We start from the raw sequence: 13,253 nt of genomic DNA, 5'->3' as shown, positions 1-13,253 counted from the left end.
CTTCCGGGCCCCACGCAGGCAGGGTTTTTCTCAGTTCTGTTCACTGATGCATCCCACGCAGTCTGGTACCCGTCACAGAGCAGGTGCTCAACAGTATTTGTTGAATAAATTAGTGAGTGGATAATCTTCAGGCCCATTCTATCAACTCAGCGTTATTATTATTACTGTTTTATAAACAATAACAACTCTAATAACTCGGTGTTATTATTATTACTGTTTTATAAACAAGCAGCAGGACCAGGGATGCTAAGGGAAGTTGCTCGTCGTACAGGCAGAACACGACAAAGCAAGGATTCAGATCCTGCCTCACTCAGTCACTGAGTTTCTCTGACACTCTGAATGACCTGCCTGACGATTCCCTTCGTCTAGCGTGGTAAGCTGAAGATCTTTGAAAACAAAACAAAACAAAGCAGTGTAACCAGGGGCACCTGGATGGCCCCGTCGGTTGAGCGTCAGACTCTTGATTTCGGCTCAGGTCCTGATCTCACAGTTCGTGAGGCTCCGAGCTGACAGAGTGGAGCCCGCTTGAGATTCGCTCTCTTTCTTTCTCTGCCCCTCCCCCCACCTCTCTCTCTCTCTCTCTCTCTCTCTCTCTCAAAACTGAGTAAATATTAAAAATAATAATCCTAATAAATAAAAAAACAGTGTAACTCTTCATCTTTTTGTAATGTTGCAGCCTGGGGGTGGGGGGCGGTGAAAATAGCTTGGATGATAGATTAAATCTGGGCTCCATCCTTTAGTAGCTCTGTGACCTTGGGCAAGTTGACCTAGCCTCTCTGTGCCTCAGTTTCCTTACCTGCAGTAGAGGGGACACGATTAAAGGAAAAGACGTATACGGCCCGCTTAGAACAAGTTTGGCATACAGGAAGTGCCAATCCGTTCCCTACTGCTGCTGTAACAATTACCACAGACTTAACTTCTTAAAACAACACAAATCTATTATCCTCGGGAATTCTGGAGGTCGAAGGTCCGACAGTCGAGGTGTCAGCGGGCCTGTGATCTTTCTGGAGGCTCTACAGAAGAATCCATTTTCAGGGCGCCCGGGGAGCTCCGACGGTTAAGTGTCCAACTCGGTTTCGGCTCAGGTCACGGTCTCGTGTTTCGTGAGTCCGAACTCCGCGTTGGGCCCTGTGCTGACAGTGCAGAGCCTGCTTGGGATTCTCGCTTTCTCTCCCTTCCCCTCCGCCCCCCTTTGCCCTCTCTTTCTCTCTCAAAATGAACAAATAAACTTTAAAAATTTTTTTACAAAGAAGAAGAATCCATTTTCTTGTCTTCCTCAGCCTCTAGAGGCCACCTGCATTCCTTGGCCCCTGCCTTGTCACTCCGCCCCCCGCTTCCTTCATCACGTCCCCCTCTCTGATTCTGACCCTCATTCCTCCCCCTTATGAGGACGCTGACATCGCATCTAGGGCCTACCAGACGATCCAAGATAACCCCCACTTCAATATCCTTAACCGCATCTGCAGTGTGGTGTGTATTGTAGACTGATGCAAGGCACAAGTCTAAGAGTGAGCCTTTCTTGAATCTCCCCTGGGCCAGAGAGCAGGAGGCCTCTTGTGGAAAGACAGCCAGTGTGCAAACTACAAGGGGCTTTGGGGTATTAATCAAGCCAGTAATAAAGCTAATGGGAGATGCCAGATGTCAATGAACTGCCAGGTAAGACTTGGCCGCAGTTAAATGTTACGCTGGTGCACACCCGGTATACGCATAACAAAGGCATTGCATTCAGCCTTTAAAAAAAGGACAGTCTGACACCTGCCACATCACGGATGAAACTTGAGGACCTTACGCGGAGTGCCATGAGCCAGTCACAGACAAGACACTGTGTGATTCCCCTTCTGTGAGGTACGTAGAGCTGTCAAACTCGTAGAGACAGAAAGTACGAGGGTGGGTGCCAGGGGGTGAGGGGACAAGGGAACGGGGCGCCTCGTGTCGAATGGAGGCAGAGACGAAGAGTTTTGGAGCTGGACAGTGGGGACAGTTGCACAACCCCGTGAATGTACTTAATGCCACTGGACTGCTCACTGAGAAATAGTCACGATGGTAAATTTTACGATGTGTGTATTTCATCACAGTTTTTTAAAAATGAATAAGAAACAGGGGTGCCTGGGTGACTCAGTCTGTTGAGCGTCTGACTCTTGATCTCGGCTCAGATCATGATCTCGTGGTTCGGGAGATCAAGCCCCACGTCGGGCTGTGTGCTGGCAGCTCAGAGTCTGCTTGGGATTCTCTCTCTCCCTCTCCCCCTTCTCTCTGTCTCCGCCCTTCCCCCACTGGCACTCTCTGTCTCTCTCAAAATAAATAAATAAACATTTTTTTTAAAAATTAATAAGAAACCAAGGAAGGTAATAGGGATAATTCTGCTCTGGGTAAAGGAGATCTGTACTGACTTTTTTTTTTTTCTTTAATTTTTTTTTTAATCTTTATTTTGGAGAGAGAGAGACAGAGTGTGAGCAGGGGCGGGGCAGGGAGAGAGAGGGAGACACAGAATCCGAAGCAGGCTCCAGGCTCTGAACTGCCAGCACAGAGCCCGACGTGGGGCTCGAACTCATGAACCGTGAGATCATCACCTGAGCTGAAGTCGGATGCCCAACCACCTGCACCACCCAGGCGCCCCGGTACTGACTCTTTAAGGAAGGAGAAGAGATGTAGCAGAGGGATCAGCCTGTGCAGAAGTGGGGTGTCAGGTGGGGCCCCATGACGGCCCGAGCGGCCAGCTGTAGGCGGGAGTGGAGCAGGCCCCACTGCGGGCCTGCGGCTGGGAGTGAGGTCGGTGGGGTGGCTCCTGGGCCCCTTCCCCGTCCATCTGGGCTGTTCTAAGACTCTGACTGTGTCAGCCCGTGGTGGGCCAAGGATGTCACAGAAATTCTGTCGCTCTTCCCAGAGCCTGTCCTTCCCATTCCCACCCCAGGATCAAAGCAAGCCTCCCCTTCCCAGAAGCCCTTTGTTTATTTCCTCGATTTCCTGGCGACCTACTTTCTCGTCCCTGCTCTTTCTTTCTGCTCTCCCAACAAATCCTTCCTCCCGCTCCTGCTGTGTTGTGAGGAGAAGAGGCTGACCTTCCAGCCCAGATGGTGGCCCTCGGGCGGCTCGCGGCTCCTCACGCTGGTGGGAACCCGGCCAGGCCTGAGCTCCTCAGCAGGCCTCACTGTGTGGCTGCAGGAGATCCCCAAGGACCTGTGGGCACTGGGGTCCCTTTGTTCTTCCAGTCCCCAGCAGCAGGGTCAGCTCCCCAAGCCGGAAGAGTCAGCCTCGAGTCAGGTGTGCCCTGTTCTCTCCCTTTTGAAAGAAATCTCGCTTTTTTTTTGGTAAGCCATGCACAGATGTTCAGCGTAGACATTTGGGTAAGACAGGACATTAAAAAACCTAAATTAAAAATTACTCGTGATGCCCCACCCAAAGAGAGTTATTAGCATTTCTTGTAAAGTCCCCTCACTCTCTCTCTCTCTCTCCATCTGTTTACAACTAAGTCATATGGAGATGTATTTTATGATCTGTACACCCAGCTATAAAGCACATATTAATACGACAAATAATAACAGATATCGCCTAATATATTTGCTCCAGTATACTTGCGGTTCTGTAAGCTCTTTTCCTCTTTTTCAGTTAACAGTATATTATAAATCTCTCTCCTGGCCATATATCGCTTCCTCTACAACATTCCCCCTGAAAAATCCATTCAGCAGTTCATCATGTGAGCATTCCATCGTTCTGGGGTTCTTGAACTGGGGGCCATAGGCCTCTGAAGACCAACCACACGTTCACTCCAGGAATTTTGGGGTTTTTGCATTGTCACCTTTTGAGATATGAGTAGAAGTTATCAGGAGAAGGAATTAGGGAAGAACCTCCTGGCCAGGGAAAAGAGCCTCTGTCATGGTGCAAGGGAGTAAAGGAACAGGTTTCAAGCATCTGGGGCAAAGCCCCTCCACTCTGTTCCCACCCTTGGCTCCACGTTTCTGTCTTTAAGGGTAGAGTGGGGGGCTGATTTCCCTTCTGGGCAGTTCCTCCCCTCCCCATAGATGTGGTCGAAAGGTGTCTGAACGTTGAACTGGACCCTGGCCTCCTGAACCATTGCCCTTGGCCTGAGTCCAGACATACGGAACGAGTCTGATTCCCCATCCACGTGACGACTCCCCAAACATTGGAGCCCGGCATCTGTGAATCTCTAGGGCCTCCCTTCTCTGAGCATCTCCAAGCAAAGTAGCCCAAACGTCTTTAGCCATTCTTTAGTTGAATAGCTTCCAATCCTTTCCCCGTCCTGGTTAACAGCCTCCAAATGTGCTCAGGTTTCTCCGCGCCCCTCCTTGAGTGTTTTCTGGAACTGAAGGTGGAACTCCAAATGCAGATGGCCTGAGCTGTGCAGGATTTGCCTCTTTGGTGCTCTCTAACACTGCCTTTGCTTTTTGGCGACCGCATCACATTATTGCTTCATACTGATTTCGAGCCACTGAAACTCCACAGTATTTTTTTCCTCAACATGTGTTCTTGTTAAGCCATCCTGTACTTGTACGACTGATTTTTGGGGGGCCCAAGTACATGAGCTTATATTTGTCCATCCAAGAGCTCCTTCTTGTGTGGTTCAGGTCCCGTCCTAATCTGTTGAACTCAATCAGAATCCCACGTGGTTCGTCCAGCTGTCCCTCTGGCTCTGGGTCAACAGCCGATTTGATCCGCATGCTTTCTAGAGCTTAGGCCAAGTCATTGATAGAGATGTTGAATAGAACCGAACCAGTGACATAGTAGCACAGGGCTATGCTACTAGAAATCTCTCTTGGGGTCAGAGGTCACATACTGACGATCCCGTTGCCAAATGCGGCTCGCAGATATGTTTTGTTTGGCCTGTGTCGTGTTTTCTTTTTTTTTTCAACTTTGAATCAGCGGCCAACATCTGGATTTCTAACTTCTCCTGAAAGATTGAAGATATCTCGGCACTGGATCCACAGTCCAACATGGCAGCGACCGGCTGGTGTGGCCGGAGCAGCTATGGGTGGTTGTAGAGGTTGTAACTGCAAGACACAGGCGTTCCATTTTGTCTCTGTCCCTACCACTTTCTAGTACCAAGCACCCAGCCCACTCCCGCTCATTAATGATAATAGCTGTTTCACTCCCAAAGGCATTGGGTTAGCAGTCCCTACTCCCTATTTATCAGCACGCTTTGAGTATGATCTATCAACCTCTCATAAATCCACCTAATTTACCACCTCCCAGCCATATCGTCTCCCTTGGAATTTGTGAGAGATCTTGTCCAATTCTGTATACCACTCAGTTAGCAGGGTTCACTGTCTTCGATTAAGAGCATCGGAAATGAAATTGAGATCAACTTGTCCTGTCTTGGTCTCCAGAACTTATTCTGGCTCTTACCTGCCACTACCTACCTTTCTAAGAGCATCCAAACCATCCTGTAAAACATGGCTTTTAGGACTTTTTAGGACTGAACACGGAATTGGTAATCAAACCACCAAGCAAGCATGCGTGAAGATACCCTCTTCTTGGGATGACCAGGAGAGCATTTACTCATCTTTAGTTTTCAAGGATTTTGTTGCTCTCATTTTCACAAATCCCTTGTGATCTCTGGAGTAGAACCATCCAGGCCAGGAGATTCAATCCATCGGGAGTCAATAGCTATTCCAGATAGGGCTAGGATTCCTTTTTGCCGATGTACCTTCTGTGCTCTTCAATCTGATTATCTTCTTCCTAAACAGAGAAATCCCAGGCAGAGAAACACTAGGAGATGAGGAATTTCATATTCCCCACTCTCTCCAAAGCACTCCACCATTAGACTCCAAAAAGCAGGTCCGTTCCTTTCTTGATTATATTCTTGTTTTAACTATCACTTAACAGTTTTTAGCAGAGATGGCAAGATGTCCACCAACAGTTTCTGCTTTCCCTCTCACAGTACAGGGTTGTGTCTGGGAAGGGTTGCCCTGCCAGGGACTACATTTCCCATCAAGATGGCGCCACATGACTAGTTCGTTCCAGTGGAATCTGGAAGAAGTGATGAGCATCACTTGCTGGCTAAAGAGCTTAGGATACGAGTGGTCTTCTTCACCTCTGCTTCCCCTGCCTCCACCAAGTGGTGGCAGAGGCTCTGAGACCCTGGTGGAAGGTGGAGACACAAGATGGGAGGAGCCTGGATCCCTGCATCACCACATGGAAGGCTGGCTGACAATCAGGACCCACTCCTTGAACTGTTACATGAGTGAGAAACTAGCTCTAATTTCAGTACACCCTGTAATTAAAAAGACATACCCTGTCTTTTTCCATGGCAAGCCATGCCCCAAATAATATAGTTATCTGAAATATTTTTCAGAAGTCACAGCTGCCCACCAGTATCGTTCCGACTCTGCACTATTTCCTTATCTTCGTCTCATGAACTCCTTTCCATCTTGGGTTGTATGTGTCCTTTAAAACCTCAGCTCTCCTGAAATCTCCTTTGCAGCCCGTCTCTTCAGGCATACCCCCCACTCTGCTTCCTCCCTGGGACCATTTGAAATTGCCTCGTCAGAACTGCATTTCTACAAGCTTCCAATCCTCTTGATTGCTCGTTTCTGTCACAGCCATGGCTGTGGAAGAGGGTACAAGACTCTAGAACGACACACCTGGGCTCCCGCCCCGGCATCACGTGGCCTCCAGGAACCTTTCAGATCAATGGTATGAATTATATGGGGGCTGAATGTTAGTTAAGACAGCACCAGATGCTAACTAACCCCCAAGGTGTGCAATGGCTCAAACAAGATAGATGTTGATTACTTCCTTACATAAAGCCAAAACAGATTTACCTAATTGGAGATAGGCTTTCTTCTGATTCAGGGACACAGTCTCCTTCCATCTGATGGCTCTTCCATCTTTAATACCTGGCTCCCAGATGTTTTGATGGCCAAGCTTCGTGCTCATTGCTTCTGTGCTGCCACACCTGCATTCTTGTCTAGCTATGGGGCCCGGAGAAAAACAGTAACCAGCTAATCTCTGCCACAACGTTTAAGGTTTCTTATACTTAACCACTTTCGTAGATGTTACTCAAATTTTTCTTTATTCAATCACTCATAACATATTTGTTGAATGCTCACTGTGTCCTAAAGAGTTTAAGATGTGATGGGTCTTCTGGTACTCCTTCCCCCACCCCCACCCCGCCGCCCCCCACCAAGAAGTATTCATGGGGGATTCTTCGCTTGCATAATTTCCCACTCTTGGGGGAGCCTCTGGCCAGGCTGGTGAGAGCTTGCTCCTCGTCTGCTACCAGCACAGTGAGTTGGCCATCTCTCAGGCCAAGCGGTTTCAACCTCCAAATCGCCATGGATTCTTTCTCCAAATGCATCTCGTTGCCAAGCACTGCGCAAGCCCCAAGGACTACAGTGTAAGCAAGAAAGGCAGTGCCTTCAAAATAATCCCGTGAGGTAGGCAAAGCTCCTATCCTTATTCCCATTTGCAGGTTGAATCAAACAGCCGGCCTGAAATTGCACACGCAGTCACTGGCCGTGGAGGGTTGGGGTACGGGTCTCCCGACCTGGGGTCCTGCTTTGCTCCGCGGTCACAAAGGACAGCACATCCCCAAGTTTGCGTTTACGCTTCCTGCCCGTTTGGGCAGATTAGTCTAAATCTGCAGACCTGGCACCAGAAGGAATCTAAAGCTTGGGAAGCAACACTAAGTACTGTGGAAACCTACATCTTGACCTTGATGCCTTGTTAGGGCGGTCAGGTAGAGCGACCCCCACCTTCTCTGCTTGAGGGTGCCGGAGACCCAGCGGTAAGTGGGGGGTCCCCCTCCGGGGCCTCCCACATGGCAATCACACCTCGAGCTTTGGCCCCCAAGCTTAGACTGTTCCAGTCTGGTGAGTTTCTCCTTCCAGACATTCACGCCGTCTGTCGATTCGTTGGCGTCCTTCTGAACAAAGCCCCAAACATTTGGTTTGGGCTTTGTTTCTCAAGTTACCCCTTACCTAATATGCTTTGGTTCTGGTTCTAGGTAGCGTGGCTTCAGCAAAGACGCCATCTACCACGGTCCCGGCCACCGCGTGGCTCCTACCAGGCTCTCCCCGAGCCCACAAGGCCAGCTGCACACTCAGGCCTGCCGGGAGCCCGCCATGGGAGAAGCTCCTATCTGGACCCTCCTGTGGCTGCTCCGAGGCACAGGGACAGGCTGTGTCTTTATGAAATAACCCCAGACGTGGAGCAGCAGATCTGGCAAATTTGCTGGAGGTGATGCCTTCAGAAGACATCTGCATCGGACGGGTTGAAATCACCGTGAGCCAAAAGTCTGAAGTTTAGGAACACTTTCTTTCCCCCTTATTATACCAAGTAAGTTATGCTTCTTATGAAAGTTTTCAAAAGTAAAGGAACTAAAATCTACTTCCATCATCACCCTTTGGATATAATTACTCTTAACATTTTGGTCTCTGCTACGGATCGAATTGTGTTGCCCTCAAATCTTGTAGGTTGAAGCGCCAATGTGACTGTATTTGGAGATGGGGATTTTAAGAGGTACTTAAGGTTAACTGAAGTCATAAAGGTGGGGTCCTAATCAGATAGGATTGTGGCTTTAAAAGGAGGAGACACCCCCCCTCCACCATAGGAACACACTAAGGAAAGACCATGTGAAGAAAGCCAGAAAGAGAGTCCTTGTTAGGATCCTATTCATTCAACACCTTGATCTTGGACCTCTTAGCCCCCAGAACCATGAGAAAATAATTTCTGTAGTTTAAGCCACCAGTCTTAGAGTATTTTGTTACGGCTAATAGAGTCACAATACCCTTCTTTCTCTGTGAATGCTTATTTTTATGCACCAACATGTGAAATCTCAATTTACGTATATTACTTTGTGAATTTCTTTCTTAATTATGTAGTAAAGAATTGTGTTCTCTGTCACCGATCGTTGTTCCAAATGTCACAAGTAATGGCTGTGACATGTTTAGGGTAGAGCATTCTTGGGTGTGGATCTACTGTGAATTCTTTAAGCACATTTCTTTTTCTTTTTTTTCTTTGTTTGGGCGTTTAGATTGTTTCCAGTTTTTCACTTTATAAAAAGTGCTAATGAGGAACATACTGATTGCATGGGCTCTGGAGCCTGAGTGCCTGGGGTCAAGTCCTGGCTCTGCAGCCCACCAGCTCTGTGTCTCAGCTTCTCCACCTGTAAAATGGGGATAATCCAAGAATCTGCCACACAAGGCTGTTGTGATGATGAAATGGGCTAATCCAAATAAAGCACTTAGAACAGAGCCAGTGTAGAGTAAATGCTCAATAAATAAGGAATGTGAAAACAACCCTCCATACGCACACACAAACACACACGTGAAGAACAAAACCAAAAACAAAAAAACAAAAATACAATAAAATACAACAAAATGAAAATAAGGAATGGATTAAGAGTTATCTCAAGGCCAGGGGATGGTTCTCGTGGCCTCCCAAGACCCTTCCAGTCCAGGTGAGCTGTACCTTATCTTCCCTAGAATGGTTGCGGCAGGGTTCCCCCTAAGCCCCTTCCTGTCCTTCACCTTTCGACCATATACGTTTGGCTCCACTCCCACCAGTGAGAAGGAGCTGATACCTGGGACCACCCAAGAGCTACAAAACAGTGTGTGGAGGCACCTGACCTGCTCAGTCAGTAGATTATGCGACTCTTGATCTCAAGGTCATGAGTTCGAGCCCCATGTTGGCTATAGAGATTACTTTAAAAAAATAAAACAAAAAACAAAAAAAAAGAACTGTGTGTAGCCAGCTCCCATGCCCGTCCGTGTTCCCAATCAAATATTAGGTTCTTGAGAAAGGAAAACAGACTGCCCCCAAAGAGGAGAGAATAACAAAAACCACTCTGTGGTTAGTATCGGAAAAAAATCTAACCCAAGCATGCTAATAGATGAGTGTGCTCCTTGTCTGAGAGACCCAGTTGAAGAGACTGGATTCCCAGTTAAGCCCTATTGTCCCCTCTATTATTAACAGCAGTCTGTGTCTGGGGAAAGAGAAGAAGAGAGAGGAGAAAAGCGAGTGGCAGCCTCACTCACTCAAAAAGGAAAGAAATCCAGATTTCAAAACGCTCAGACTTATTTCTCTTTCAAAAGGCAACTTCAGAAACCTGTCCACCCCTCCATCAAAGAGCAGAGCCGTTTGAAGCCACCCTGTCCCCAAGCCTACCTGCTGATTATTCAGGAAAAAAAATTATATTGACATGACTCTTTAGAATATAAAGGCTTTGCAGTGTTTGGGTACAACCCCGTGACTATCTTGCGCCCACACATGATTAAAAATTTAGATGGCTAACTTTGAAACAATCAAATGCATTAGAAGCTCCTTAATGAGCCGCTATCTGAACTACAAACTTCAGAAAAGTGTTTCTGTGGAGATTCCATTGTCTTTGATCCGGTAAAGTCACGGCGGGGTGGTTTTATTTCAAGTTTATTTTTTGGCATACTGGTCCTCCCGAAATATTGGGAGATATCTTTCTGAGCAAGATGCGGGAGAAAACAATGGTGCCGTCTCTTTCATTTATCTGCAATTTGACAGGAGTGCAGTTTATTAACTTGAAAACAGGCAGAGACATTATCTGAAGCTCGGAGACTCTGGTGGGGACCGCCTCCCTTTTGTACCAGTGGGAGTTGGCGACATTTTGAACCTGCTCACCATTAAATGCCTTCCCGAGTGGGGGAAAAGCCTTTAAAAAGAAAGCCGATGCATTTATGATGTAAATTCGTTATTTTGACAGTCTTTGAAATCTGTCATATTCACATCCAATTTAATGCCTTGCAAAAAAAAAAAAAAAAGTCCCTTTTCTTTTAAAACACTTTTAAGATTTTCAAAGCCGTTTTCATGTAGCAAACTATTGTTATACCTAATATATCCTGAAAGTATTTTAGCAAAGGAACTTACAGGATTCTGTTTTAAGTCATGTTGAGTTTTAAAACATGGCGGTCTTCAAATGCGCTTTGAGCAGGATATCTCTTTTTGATTAGTTAAAAGCTGATCTTGATTTCCACGTACACAATTAGCCGGCCCACATGCACTTCCCGGTTTTGATGATCATTTATCAATAACAGAAGATGGCCTCGTGAGTGACCACGTATGTTGTTGTATATTCTGGGTGACGGAATCTTCTAGATCATTGGATGCAGAGGTCTCCTGTCAGCTATCCGGAATGCAGCAGAAACCCCGGAGCAAGGGTTCTCTACCGGGGGCCACTTTGCTCCCTAGGAAGAACGGAACCGTGTCTGGAAACATTTTTGGGTTGTCAGAGCTGGAAGAGAGGTCTGTGGCATCTAGAAGGTGGAGGCCAGAGCCGCTGGCCTCTCAGGATGCACAGGCCAGCCTCTCACAGCAAAGAATTATCCGCCCGCCAGTGTCAGTAGCGATGAGATTGAGACAGGCAGTGAAGGTCTCTCTCTGCAGGTCTGTGCTGGGTATCCCCACGCCCCTGCAGTCGGCTAGCGGTTACCAAACTTGCAAACTGCTTCTTGACAAGCAGAAATTCTCAGAGGCCACTCCGCACAAAGAAAGAGAGAAAGAAAGGCAGGCAGATACAAATACCCAAAGCACAGCATCCTCATTAGGGAGCTGAGCTGGACAGACAGACAATAAACAACCGAGAGAACTAGCAAGCAATCACACCATCTGTTAGTAGTCAGTGCTACGCAGAGAATTCACATAGCATGACGGAGCGAATGCTGGGTAGTAGCTACGTTAGTCTGCAAGGTCAGGAAAGTTCCACTGACGCGGAGATCGGAACGAGAAGAGACCCGCCACCGGGAAATAACTTTCCAGGCCGACAGCTGATCTAGGGCAAAGTCCCTGAGGTAGGAATGAGCTTGGGATGTTCCAGGGAAGAGAAAGAAGGCCAGAGGCTGGTCTGTGGGGGCCCAGAGGGAGAGTAGCCTGAAGTGAGGTCAAGGTGTCTTTGCATGCCCCGACAGGGAATTTGGGTCTCATTCTAAACACAAGAGGAGGCCACTGGAAAGCTTTAGGCAAGGTAGGGACATGATCCGATTGTTTTAACAAGAGCACCTCGGCGGCGGGTAGAGAATAGATTGCAAGGAACGAGAGTGAGAGAAGAGAGGTCAGCATGGTAGGTAGGCGATGGCAGTGGACTCTGGGGGTGGGTGGAGGAGGCAGAGAGAAGCAGGTGGATCCCGGACGGGTGGGCAGAAGTCGCCAGTGGAACGGACACAGGTGATGAGGGAAACCAGAATCAGGGATAAGGTCCTCGACTTTCGGCTTGAGCAAATTAGTTTCAGGAGAGCCACCCACAGAGATGGGGTAGGCTGGGGACAGTGTAGGGACCCAGGGGCTCTGTTTGGTCTTTGTAAAGTTTGAGGTGCTCCTCAGACATCCCCGTGGAGGTGTCAGTCGACCACGAAATATGCCTGAAGTTCCAGAGAGAGGAAACCACACACCGGCAACCATTGGCACTTGGGTACGTGGGTCACCACTCCGGGCCGGACAGGAGAAGGAGACAACATAGAGAGGAGACCCGGAGGAAGCAGCAGACGAAAGGCAAAGCAAGAAAGGGAAGAAGATGCCACAAGCGGGAGAGAGTGGCTAGCGATGTCCCTGATGCGGCCCATCGAGTATGTGCACCGGGCACCGCGAGCTGGGGACGATGGTGCCAGACAACCCCTTTGTGTAGGGAGGTAGTGAAGATATTCGGCACTGGTGAGACTCTGGCCAATCAGAGCAGACAGTGGGCCTCAGCAGCAGGTGTAGGGTCCCCGAGGCCCTCTGTTGGGTGAAGCGTTAAGCTCTTTGGTGTCTGAATCGTGGAGGAGTCCGGGAGGTCCTGGGGGACAGAAGGGCAACTGAGGCAGCAGGTGGCACTCAGAGGACGTAGGGGCCGTGGCCGTTTATGAGCCCATGATCCCTAGTAGTTCAGTATTTTCACCACCAGCCCACCACAGCCCTGCTGTTGTCAGCTGGGTCGAGAGCTAATTTTTTTTTTTGGTCTAGAACTATTTTTCAGAGTCAGGTCTTGATCACCTGCATGAGAAGCCCTTGGGGTCTTGGGGTGCCCGGGTGGCTCAGTGGGTTAAGCGTCCGACTCTTGGTTTGGCTCTGGTCGTGATCTCACAGTTTGTGGGTTCGAGCCCTGCATGGGGCTCTTTGCAGACAGCGTGGAGCCTGCCTGGGATTCTCTCTCTCTCAATCTCTGTCTCTCTCTCTCTCTGTCCCTCCCTCGCTTCCTCTCTCTCAAAAATAAATAAACATTAAAAAAAATAAAAGAAAAGAAGCCTTTGGGGTCTTACTAAAAACCCAGTTCATGGAGGTTCACCTTAGGC

This window comes from Panthera pardus, unplaced genomic scaffold (assembly GCF_024362965.1).
Source record: "Panthera pardus isolate Hobbes unplaced genomic scaffold, ASM2436296v1 HiC_scaffold_3, whole genome shotgun sequence".
Taxonomy (NCBI): Eukaryota; Metazoa; Chordata; class Mammalia; order Carnivora; family Felidae; genus Panthera; species Panthera pardus.
Note: the sequence above shows the minus strand (reverse complement) of the source record.